This window comes from Artibeus jamaicensis, unplaced genomic scaffold (assembly GCF_021234435.1).
Source record: "Artibeus jamaicensis isolate MK-2021 breed Jamaican fruit bat unplaced genomic scaffold, CSHL_Jam_final scaffold_474, whole genome shotgun sequence".
Lineage (NCBI taxonomy): Eukaryota > Metazoa > Chordata > Mammalia > Chiroptera > Phyllostomidae > Artibeus > Artibeus jamaicensis.
The window spans coordinates 44101460-44112175 of NW_026522046.1; positions in this window are offsets into that span (position 1 = coordinate 44101460).

A 10716-nucleotide genomic window follows, 5' to 3' on the forward strand; every position below is an offset into this window, starting at 1 on the left:
CTTCGCAGAGATACTCAGATGATCTCATGAAAAAAGGAAGCCAGATGCTATGTTTTGACTTACTGAGCTTTATGCGTCATCTAAAACAAGAAATAAAGGCATGTTTTCATTATGTAGAATAACAGTGGTGGCCTCCACAGTAACTGCAGTGAGTTGAATAGCATCCCCCCAAAATTCACGTTTACCCAAAATCTCTGACTGTGACCTTATTTGCACACAGGGTCTTTGCAGATGAAATTAGTTGAGTATCTTGAGGTGAAATCATCCTGGGTGTCAGGTGCACCCTAACTCCCAAAACTGATATCCTGTAAGAGGATGTGACACCCAAGAGACCCGGAGAACAACACCACATGAACCCAGAGGCCGAGACAGAAGTGGTGCCCCCACAGCCAAGGACACCAGCAGCCAACTGGAGCCGGAGAGGCAGGAAGACTCTCCCCAGGAGCCTTCAGAGGGAGCGCAGACCTCAACTTCAGACTTCTCACCCCTGAACTGCGGGAGAATAAACGCCTGTGCGGCACAGCCACCTTAAGAAATGGATACAGAGATAACACACGCGTATGTTTGGTTTGTAGCATGATGGAGGGAACCACCAAAAGAACTAAAAGGCACTTCTTCAACTCTGTACCCCAAGGACCTCTCTCCCTTCCATGGGAGAAGGAAGGACTCCTTTCAAAGGCAGAAACAGAGGCTCCTCCGCTGGGGGATGGGATGGTGATGGGAAGGAGAAGCCTTGCCCCACCCACCCAACAACGCTGGAATGAAACAGTCTGCTTGGGTATGTGCACTGCCCCTATTACAGAAAAACCAGTGCAAAATCCACAGAGAGAAAATACGAAAAATCTGACTTTCCACAAATATCAAAATACACTGTGAACACAACTAAAAGGTAATTGAGTGGGGGGAATATTTGCAACATATATCACAGAACTGAGTTTCACAGACATCAAAAATTCTAACAAGTCATTTTGACAAAGATGAATAAACACCAAGTGCAAAAATGGGCAAAAGGGCGGAACAGGCAAATCACAAAATAAGTACAAATGGCCATGAGCCAGAGGGAAAAATATTTATCCTTCCTAGTGATCAAAGAAGTGAATAAAATCAAAGATGTCCATTTTTGACAATAAAACGGGCATTTTAAAAAGAAGTAAGATTTCCCCAATGTGGGTTAATGACTGAAGACATTTGCCTGTAAGGCAAACTATTATCACCTCCAGAAATTCTCAACCTGTGCATATCCTTTAACCCATCAGCTTCTCCTGTGGGAATGTACCCTGAGAAAACCGGGGTGACCTCAAGATTCACCCATGAGCATACAAGGCATAAATATGATGGGGGTAGGAATGAGGAAGAGAAGAAATAATGTAAATGTTACCTTTTTTTAAAGCTTTTATTTACTTATTACAGAGGGGGGAGGAGAGGGAGAAAGGGAAACATCAATGTGCAAGAGATACATTGATTGGTTGCCTCTCGCTCGCCTCCAACTAGGAGAGCCGGTGGCAACCCAGACATCTGTCCCGACTGGGAATCAAACCTGTGACCTCTGGGTTTGCACGCCGCGGGAGCCCAGTCCACTGCGCCACACCAGCGAGGGCTTATTTTTACTTTTTCTTGGCACTTTCCCCGTTATTCTAAATTCTCTACACCAAATGTGCATTGCTTTGTGATCAGATGTCCTTTCTCCAAAGAAATCCAACTTTATAGAGAGGTTAATAGGCAAAGCCCAGGAGTCTACACGTGCCAGTCTGGGTCCACCCCCTTTCCGGGGAATCTGGCGTCCACACTTGCGTGCCTAGCAGCCTGCGGGAGCGCGCTGCTCTCGGCCCCCGCCCCTCCCAGGCAGGGAACTACACTCGCTCCGGGACTGATTCAAAACACCCGGCGCGTGGGCTAGTGCGACCGAGCGCGGGACGCAGCAGCGACATCTTCGCGCCCAAGGGAACTCCTCGCGCCGGGCCACCGAGAAGGGCGACAGGCGGCTTCCTTACAGACGTCTGCACAACTCACCCCACTTCGTCCGCCGGGAGAAACGCAGGGTCTGACACGCCCCAAACCCGGCGGCCAGACGCGGGGGGTGGGGGGTGGGGGGACACAACCCAGAGTGCGCGTGCGCACGAACCTCACTGCCCCGTTTCCCGCCCCCCCCCCCTCCTCCCCCTGCCGCCGGTCCCAGGAGACCCCGCGGGCTGGTTTCCAAGGGGACGAGTCTGAGCCCGGAGGCCCGGGGGTTGATACCGCCTCGGGAACCAAGCGGAGCAGGTAACGGCCCCGCCGGCGCCCCCTGCTGCCCCGATCCCGGCAGAGCCCGAAACAAAAACTGCCAAAGTTTCCGGGCTTTCCGATGTCGTCTGGCCCCGGCTCAGCTCGGCCTCCGTGCTGCGCCCGCGCTAGAGTTGGTAACGTAGCCAGGTGGACCAGGTGGTCCTGCCGGCCCCTGCAGCACAGCTCGGCCTAGTGCTGCTCCCGCGCCCAGAGAGTGACTGCACCCACGCCACACACTCGCAGGACCACGCTGCTCCTTCTGAGGTCCCGCCAGCCCCGCGGATTGGTCGCCAGAGGCTTTCGGACAGGGGCTTCCCTCCGCAGTTCCGGTACGGCCTGGGGAAGGGGCCAGGCCCTCGGGCAGCCTCTGGTCACCCGGCCCTAGGGGGCAATTTCACCACCTCCACCCCCACCCCCTGATTTGCAGGCTTTCACCGATATTTATCTATGATATTTGAATGCTTTACCTACCTACTTGCTTTTGCTTTTTTTTCCTTCCTACCTTAGTGCGGACATTGCCCCAGCCCGTGCAACTCCGAACCCTTTCAAGTGACTCCTGTGTCTGTCCCTCACTGGCCCGGCCGTGGAGCGCTTGTGCCAAGTTACTTTGTTTTAGACCCGTTTTTCACTGCTGAATATGGCCTTGAACATTTTCCCCATGTACACTAACTCAACTAAATGAATACATGCAGTTTCACAGACCCAAAACCCATCTACATGTCAGTGAGCCCTAAAAGTATATGGCTAGCCCCGCACCTCCCTTGAACCTCAGACACGTGTTCTTACACCTGTCCACACCTTTACTTAGATAGCTAAGGCACCCTCAACAATGGGCAGGTACAGAACAGCTCGTGACATTCCCCCAAACCTGCTCCTGCTACACCTTCACCCACTCCAGGTACTAGAACTATTCTCCCCTTAACCCAGCCATGGTCCTTCCTGACTACTGTTTTTCTTCCTCCCCACGTTCAGTCTGCCAGCACGCCCTTCAAAAAGTACCCAGAATAGACACGCAGTCCTACCGTTTCCACCAACCCCCACTGTCACCACCCTGCTCCAGGCACCATCATCAGGTGTCTGATTATTTCAGTCGCCTCCTAATTGGTCTCCCTGCTTGCACCCTCCCGCCACTGTCCCCGCTCCTTGAATGCAGACAGTCTTATGCTATTTCCTCTTTCTCTGTTACTTAAAGAGAGTGAGTTTAGGAAAAACTGCACATGAATTTTATAGATAAAAATATAATTTTAGTACATATTTTGAGAATTGCAACTTTAAAAACCAGGTAGACAAAGCTACATGAGCACCTAATAACAGGCTAAGAATTAAAAGATGTCCCTTGGCTTTCTTGGGTATAAGACAGTGTCGCTGGTTGGCACTATGGCCAGAACTTTAAAACTGGCTGTTCGGAAGGATAAAATAGTCTGTGGACTTCTTCCCAGTGAGAAAAAAAAGTCACATAGGAAAGTAGGCTCTTTGCTCCCTGCCCTTTCTTCTTTGGTTTTTTTTTTTTTAGAGAAGCACCAAAAGAGGCCACTTGAAATGGAGACAGTGCTGGCCTCAGTGCTGATGGTTTGCGTAGTAAGTACCTGGGCACCAATACTCCAGTCTGTCAGTCACAGAGTGATGCTCTGATGGATGGGACGGGTCCCTGCCCGTGGGGAGCTGATGGCCCCCACACACCTGTACCCTTGCCAATCTCAAACCCCCGCCCCCATTTTTCCTCGGAGTGAAACCCCGACTGACCGAAGTGACACGGGAGGACTGCTGAAACTTGCAGGTCTATGGAAAATGGCAGATTGTCACCTCCCCAGGCTCACTCAAACTGGACCTCCCACCTGCCCCTCACGCTGTCACTTCATAGGGGAACCTAATGCAGCCCAGGGGGAATCTCCCCGTTCTCCAGCTTCCACGCCGCAGGCCTTACCCGCCTCATACTCATCTTTCTTCCTCCTGTCCTAGGCCACCCTGCCTGTGATTCTGACGTCATGTCCTCCAGTTTGTCAACCCTACTCTGCACTCTGTCATTCATTCTCTCTTATTCATCTCTCTCTTATTCATTCTCTCACCTTGGACTTCTGTACAGTCAGTCGCCTGTTCCATCTCACCTGGCTCTTCCCCATGGTTTTAAACATGCTCAAGTCTCCCATCACAAAAAAGGGGGAAACTCCCTTGATTCTCCTTCACTATCCAGTCATTGCCCGATCTTTCATCCACTTTGAAAGGAAAACTTTTTGAAAGAATTGACCTCTTCGATACATCTATTCCTGTCTCTCATTCCTCAACCCACTGGAGTCTGCCTTCCACCCTCAACTGTATAATAAAACAAAAACACTCTCCAGACACTCCTGGCTTGCTCTCAGCAGCGTTGGATTCTGACACTGCTGCTCCCGCCTCACTCTGACACCCCGGTATTCCCCGCCTGCCTGCCTGCCCTCCCCTCCACCCTTAGCCCCTGCTCCTCCCACCACCACTCAGCCTCACTCCCCTTTCCTGGGGTCCTTAATAGTGCAGTTCCTCAGAGCTCAGTGTCTCTTCTCAGTATGCTGTCCCCCCACGTCCCCTATATTCTAACATTAGGCACAAATCCATGCCCACCATCTCTATGCCCTTGGCCCCTAACGTTGTCCCTCCAGCTCTGCCTTCTTTTCTGAGCTAGACCACTGTGTCCACACCAGCTCAACAGCATCACTGGCCAAGGCATTCCAGACACCTCCAACTCAACACACATGAGAGTGAACAGTCTCCCACCGCCCCACCCACTGGGATTCCTCCTTGACTATCCCGTCACCCCAGCAGCTGGTGGATCTCCAAGCCCTGGTGACTCTCCTGTGCATGTTTCACATCTCTGCCTCACTCCTGGCTCATCATTCCAAGCTCCTGCCTCCCTTCATCCGACCTTTTGCAACCTTCTGCCCTGGCTGCCCACACCTGCTCTGTACACCAGCCAGGGTTGCCCCTTCAGAAAGCAGCATGGTCATGTCATCCCTTCCCTGGTCTCTGTCTTTTGCCTACTGCTATCTTCCTGTTGCTCTTGGATTAATGATTCAGATCATGAGTGTGACCTCCCGGGGCCCTGAAGCTGCTCACTCCCACCTCCCCGCCCCCCATGCCCATGTGGAGCTGCTGGTGCTTCTCGCTGTGCCCAGCCCCGTGGGCCTTGTCCACCCACCAGGCGCTGTCTTCTCTCCGTGTCTGCGGTGTTCTTCCCCGCTCCTGCCATTCCTCTCGACCCACTTAGTCCCCACCGACCCTTCATAGCTCAGACTGGTGCTTCCGTGGAGGCCTTCCCAGGTCACTGTCTCCGTCCAATTTCTTTGTCATTTCTGTCCTCACAGAGTGGTGCCTCTTTCCTTGAAAACACTTAGAACAGTCACTGCTGTGACTATTTGATTACAGACACATAACCTCCACCAAAAGCAAGAACATTTCTGTTTGTGTTTATTAATCCCCACGACTCATACAGATTCTGGCAGATGGTGAGCACCCAAATATGTATTGAAAGAATTAATGAAATGAATGTGTAACACGAAAGGCATAACAAATGGGTGTTATTTTAGTAAAGTTTTATTAAAATGAAATTTCTAATGAAAATAATTTAGGTCAACACTGAAAATGAACAAGAAATGTGGACGTGGAGGGGGAGCAAAAATGCACATGTTTGGAGACGTGTATTTCCTTCCCCACCACTTGGTAGCAGCAGAGGTACAGTTTCTAATCCTGAAGTCTACTTGGCAAGCTCAGTGTGGTGAAAAAATCAAGCTTTTTATCAAAAATAAACAAAATATGTAAAATTGTTAAATGACCTAAACCTACCCAACTTCTACATTTAAAGTGATAGCACATTTCTGTGTTATCGAAGCTTGATTTCAGATATAGGTAGATACATAGATATGTTCAATTTAAGGATTTTCCTGCTAGACTGGACTTTAGAAGTCCATTCAGCTAATAACATACATTAACCAACCGAGGACACACAGCTCGTTGCCCTGGAAGAGCTGCCGCCATATGTAACTCAGATGCCTTTCCAGAGAAGCATTTTTTCTTGTACAGTGTACTTCATTTCTTCTTAATCAGTGTTAATTCTTAAACTTTTCTCCAATATTAGAGTGACCAAGTTTTTGAAGCAAAAATCTGGAAACACATAATCTCAAAAGTGAATACACGTTTGAAATGGTGTCCTGAATGCCCTGAGATACGCGATCATCTTACCCATATAATATTGTTTTTATAAACTCAGGGAGGAGTTTTTCTAGTCATTTAACATTCTGCCTTTGGTTCTGTGGGAGACCCTCATCCTGGGTCAGGTTGGTGTGTCCTCAGGACCCGACTCAGGCCGAGCTCCTGATAGGAAGACCAAGAAATGACCCTGCACCCTTCTTGGTCTCAGGGACACAGGAGGTCCGCCTGCCCCATCCCTGGGGATGAACCCCATGACCTGGTCAAGGTGGCGTCTGCCGGGTTTCTCCACAAGGCCACCATCTTCCCCTTTCGTGTTTGTGCCAATCCTGTTCCTTCTCAAACTTCCATTCACTGGCCTTCAGCATCTGTTGACAGCTCCTGCCTGTTTCAGCTGCTTCCACGGCAGCTGCCAAATGGCCATCATCCATTTCTACTGTGCTGTGTACATGTGTTAGTTGTCATTCACCATAAGGAAGAACTTTCTACTTTCTCACTCATGTCCATCAGTGTGGACATGCGGGTTCCTATTTGATTTAGTAGGTTCTTCCCCCATATCCCCCTCATCTGTTCTGATGGTCAAATGTCCTGGATTTGACCAGTGCAGACTCCTTCAAGTTGGCTTCTGTGTCCTTTCCCACACAGCAGCCTCACCTTGAACTTCACCTGCCCCAGGCCTGAATTGTCCACTTCTGCCAGGAGCCCCGATTCCCCTTACTGGGGAGTGGCGCTCACTGTGCCCGTCGTTCCTGGGGTGTCATGGCTGCTAGGCCCTCTCAGAGAGCAGAGGCAGGAGACACGCACACGCAGTCAGAGCTACCCGCACGTGCACACGCGCAGCTCGGCATTCCTGGATCTACATACATGTCCATAGGAGCCCAACAGGTCCTATCTCAATCCAGCACCCGGGTTCTGTCCAGCCTTCCCCGTTTACATGTAAGTAAAGCCCTTTCAGACACCAAGAACCTTCGCCTCCAGGAGTCTACTTATTACCTCAACTTATTTGCTCTGTGTATTTACTATCCTGGCCTCGCCAGCTCCCTGTCACCTTTGTCACCCCCTCGCCTTCCACAAGCCTCCCCCCCCCCACACCTGCTTTCACGACCTGCTGGGGGCCCCCACCTTCCTAGGCCTCCATCCCAAGTGCCAACGAGAGACCCCTGCAGTCCAGCCAGCCCCCCTGCCAGCCGCCTTCTTCCTGGAGGTGGTCCAGATGACGGTTTCTGGAAACAGAAAGTCACTTCCCAAAGCTCTGATCTCCCCCTCTTCTCTGACTTCTTCAAATGTATAAGAGTGAGTTTCATTTACAGTTTCACAGCCTGCTTTTAGTCTCATTCTGATTCCTGGTGTTCTTCAAAGTAGCCCATATTAGTTTCTTCTTATTGCTGCTATTAAAAAAAAAATTACCCCAGACTCTGGCTTAAAACAACCCAAAGTTATTCTGTTACTGTTCTGGAGGTGGGAAGTCTGAAATGAGTCTCACAGGGAAAATTAGACTCCTCCCGATGGCTCCAGGGGAAACCCCGTTCCCTTGCCTTCCCTAGTTTCCCGAAAAGCCTCCGTTCGGCCCCTGGACACTTTGTCCATCTTCACGGCACAGTGAAGCATCTTTCTCCAGCCTGTGGCCCTCGTCACAGCGCCACCTTCCAACTCCTCCTGTGTCCCTCCGCCAAACAAAGATGTCTGTGATTACACCAGGCCCAGGTGGATAAGCCAGGACAATTTGGGGCAGGCTCACCTAGAGAACCAGCCACCGGCCACTCTGCAAAGTCCCTTTGCTTTGTGAAGTAACAGGCTCTGCACAGGGCCTGGGGGTCCACAGAGTCTGGGAACGAGCCCCCGGATATCGAGGGGGGTGGGAATGAGTCAGCCCTCCACAGCACCAAATGCAAATCTTACATCTTTTCCCTTTTTTTAAATTTTATTTTTCTATTACAGCTGACTTTTCACTATTATTGTGTATTGCTTTGGGGTATACAATGTAGGGCTAGACAATCATATACTTTATAAAGTGATCACTCCAATATTTCAAGTACCTGCCTGGCACCATCCAGAGCTATTACAATATTACTGACTATGTGTGCATTTCCTACGCTGTACTTTACATCTCCATGACTGCTTTGTAACTACCGATTTGTACTTCTCTGTCCCTTCACCTGTTTCACCCACTTTCCCTAACCCTCTGGCAGCCCTCGGTCTGTTCTCTGTCTCTGTGAGTCTGTTTTGTTTGTTCATTTATTTTATTCTTTAGATTCTGCCTATAAATGAAGTCATATGGTATTTGTCTTTCTCTGTCTGTCTTATTTCACTTAGCACAATACCCTCTAGGTCCATCCATGCTGCCACAAATGGTAAGATTTCATTCCTTTTTATGGCCAAGCAAGTCTCAACTGTTAAAAAATGGGATGTTAACACCTATTACTATGGCAGATGCTGAGCTACACACAGACATGGATTAGAAAATGAACGTGTTTTGGAGATGTTTACACATCCGCACCTACGGAAATATACTTCGTTCTTTGAGCTTTTAAACAACATGTGGGGTCTGCATTTCTGCCAATCATAGTTATGATGACGTTTCCTCCACTTCTTTAATCTTCGCTATTCTGACAGACGAAACTGGACTCTGTCTTAATTTCCATTTAATTAATGCGGAGCAAGCTGGAACGTCTTACATATTCCCGGTCATCTGTGTTTCTGTGAGGTGCTTGTCCTGTAACTTGCCTGCCCCTTTGCCTGCTTTAGCGCCTTTTATTCGGGCTGAAAATAGTTTACCCAGTTGCTGATGTGCCTTGTTTCTTGATTTTCTTCATCATACAAAAATTTTAAATCTTTACGCAGCTGTTTTTACATTTACGTTTTTAATTCCCTTATATTTATTTTGCTGTAGGAATGAAATAAGGATTCACTTTTGCTCTGAGTCCTACACAGATGTCCATTCGATGCTCCTCCTCATTTATTAAATGTTCGCTCTTCTTCACCTGTATCTTACTCCAGGTTTCCATAATTATTTGTGAGGTCTTAACACTTTATTTCTATAATATCATTCTAGGTTTTTTGCAATATATTCTTTGCTAAAAAGGAGACCAAAGCATGTCAAAAAGTACTATCCTGGAAACCTCATAAATGCTGAATTGTGAAGAGCCCTCCGCCCAGAACGCACAGCCAATCTTCCTGCGTCTTTGGAAAGGTCGATAGAGAACGACAGGTGTGCATTCATTCATTTTGAACATTTTAGCAGGTGTTCATTTCTCATCCACCTCGTTGCAAAAGCAGAACTGAGTGGTCCAGGTACATTTCTCGATCTTGACTGTTCTCATTTCTAATTCTACAATTCAATGAGCATGATACACAAGTCTATTATCATCACAGGGAGTTGTCGCTTCACCGTGGTGTACTCCAGAAAAACATCGTCAGCTGGATCACATTTCTCCATTTAGAACAGTGATTTTAATTGTGGGTGTGTTTCTGAGCCATAACAGTAAAGAAACTACCATAAACCCAATAGCGGTAGTGACATGCTGAAATTATGCTCCAAGCGCAATAAACACAGGCGGCATTACCCTGTAAACACTGATGGTTCGAAATGCAGACGCTGCCACACCTGACCCGGGCACCACTGTAAATCTCATACATCAGAAACCAGTGTGCTGACCATCGGCATCAATTATGTGAGTGCCAGCTTGGCTTATTTTCAAATCCCCGAAGGCAGAAGTTGGCCTTCTTCATAACCTCAGTGCCCAGCAGACACGAAGTAAACATTCTTTGCCTAAGCTTTTAATTTACCAGTTAATTAAGAATAACGTGAGTCAGTTGGTCTAAGACCTGGATTTTTCAATACGCCACAAAATCAGAAACCCATATGTTTTTACTGATAACAATGGTGAGGTATAGCCGATTTATGTTAATACGAAGACACTGTAAAACAATGCAATCAACTTAAAAGTGTAGTTACAGGCCTGGGACTCACTGTCAGTCAGTTTTTGTCAGGTCAAGGAGAAACCCGGTATCTTCGTGTGTTATATGAACATTTATTAAACTAGAGACTAGAGTGGCACTCTGTGCTGTGTGACACAGGACAGTCAGGCAGTCCCAGCCCTCGGTGCACCTGAGATTCAGAGGGAATCTCTGGAAACGTAGGTGCGGTGCAGCCAGGGCTAGGCCTCAGCATTCCACTCCCGCCCCCCACCCTGACAGTGTCCACCGGCTCACTGTCCCCACCACAGCGGATTTGGAGTGAGTTACACCGATTAATCTCAAATATCAAGGAGCACG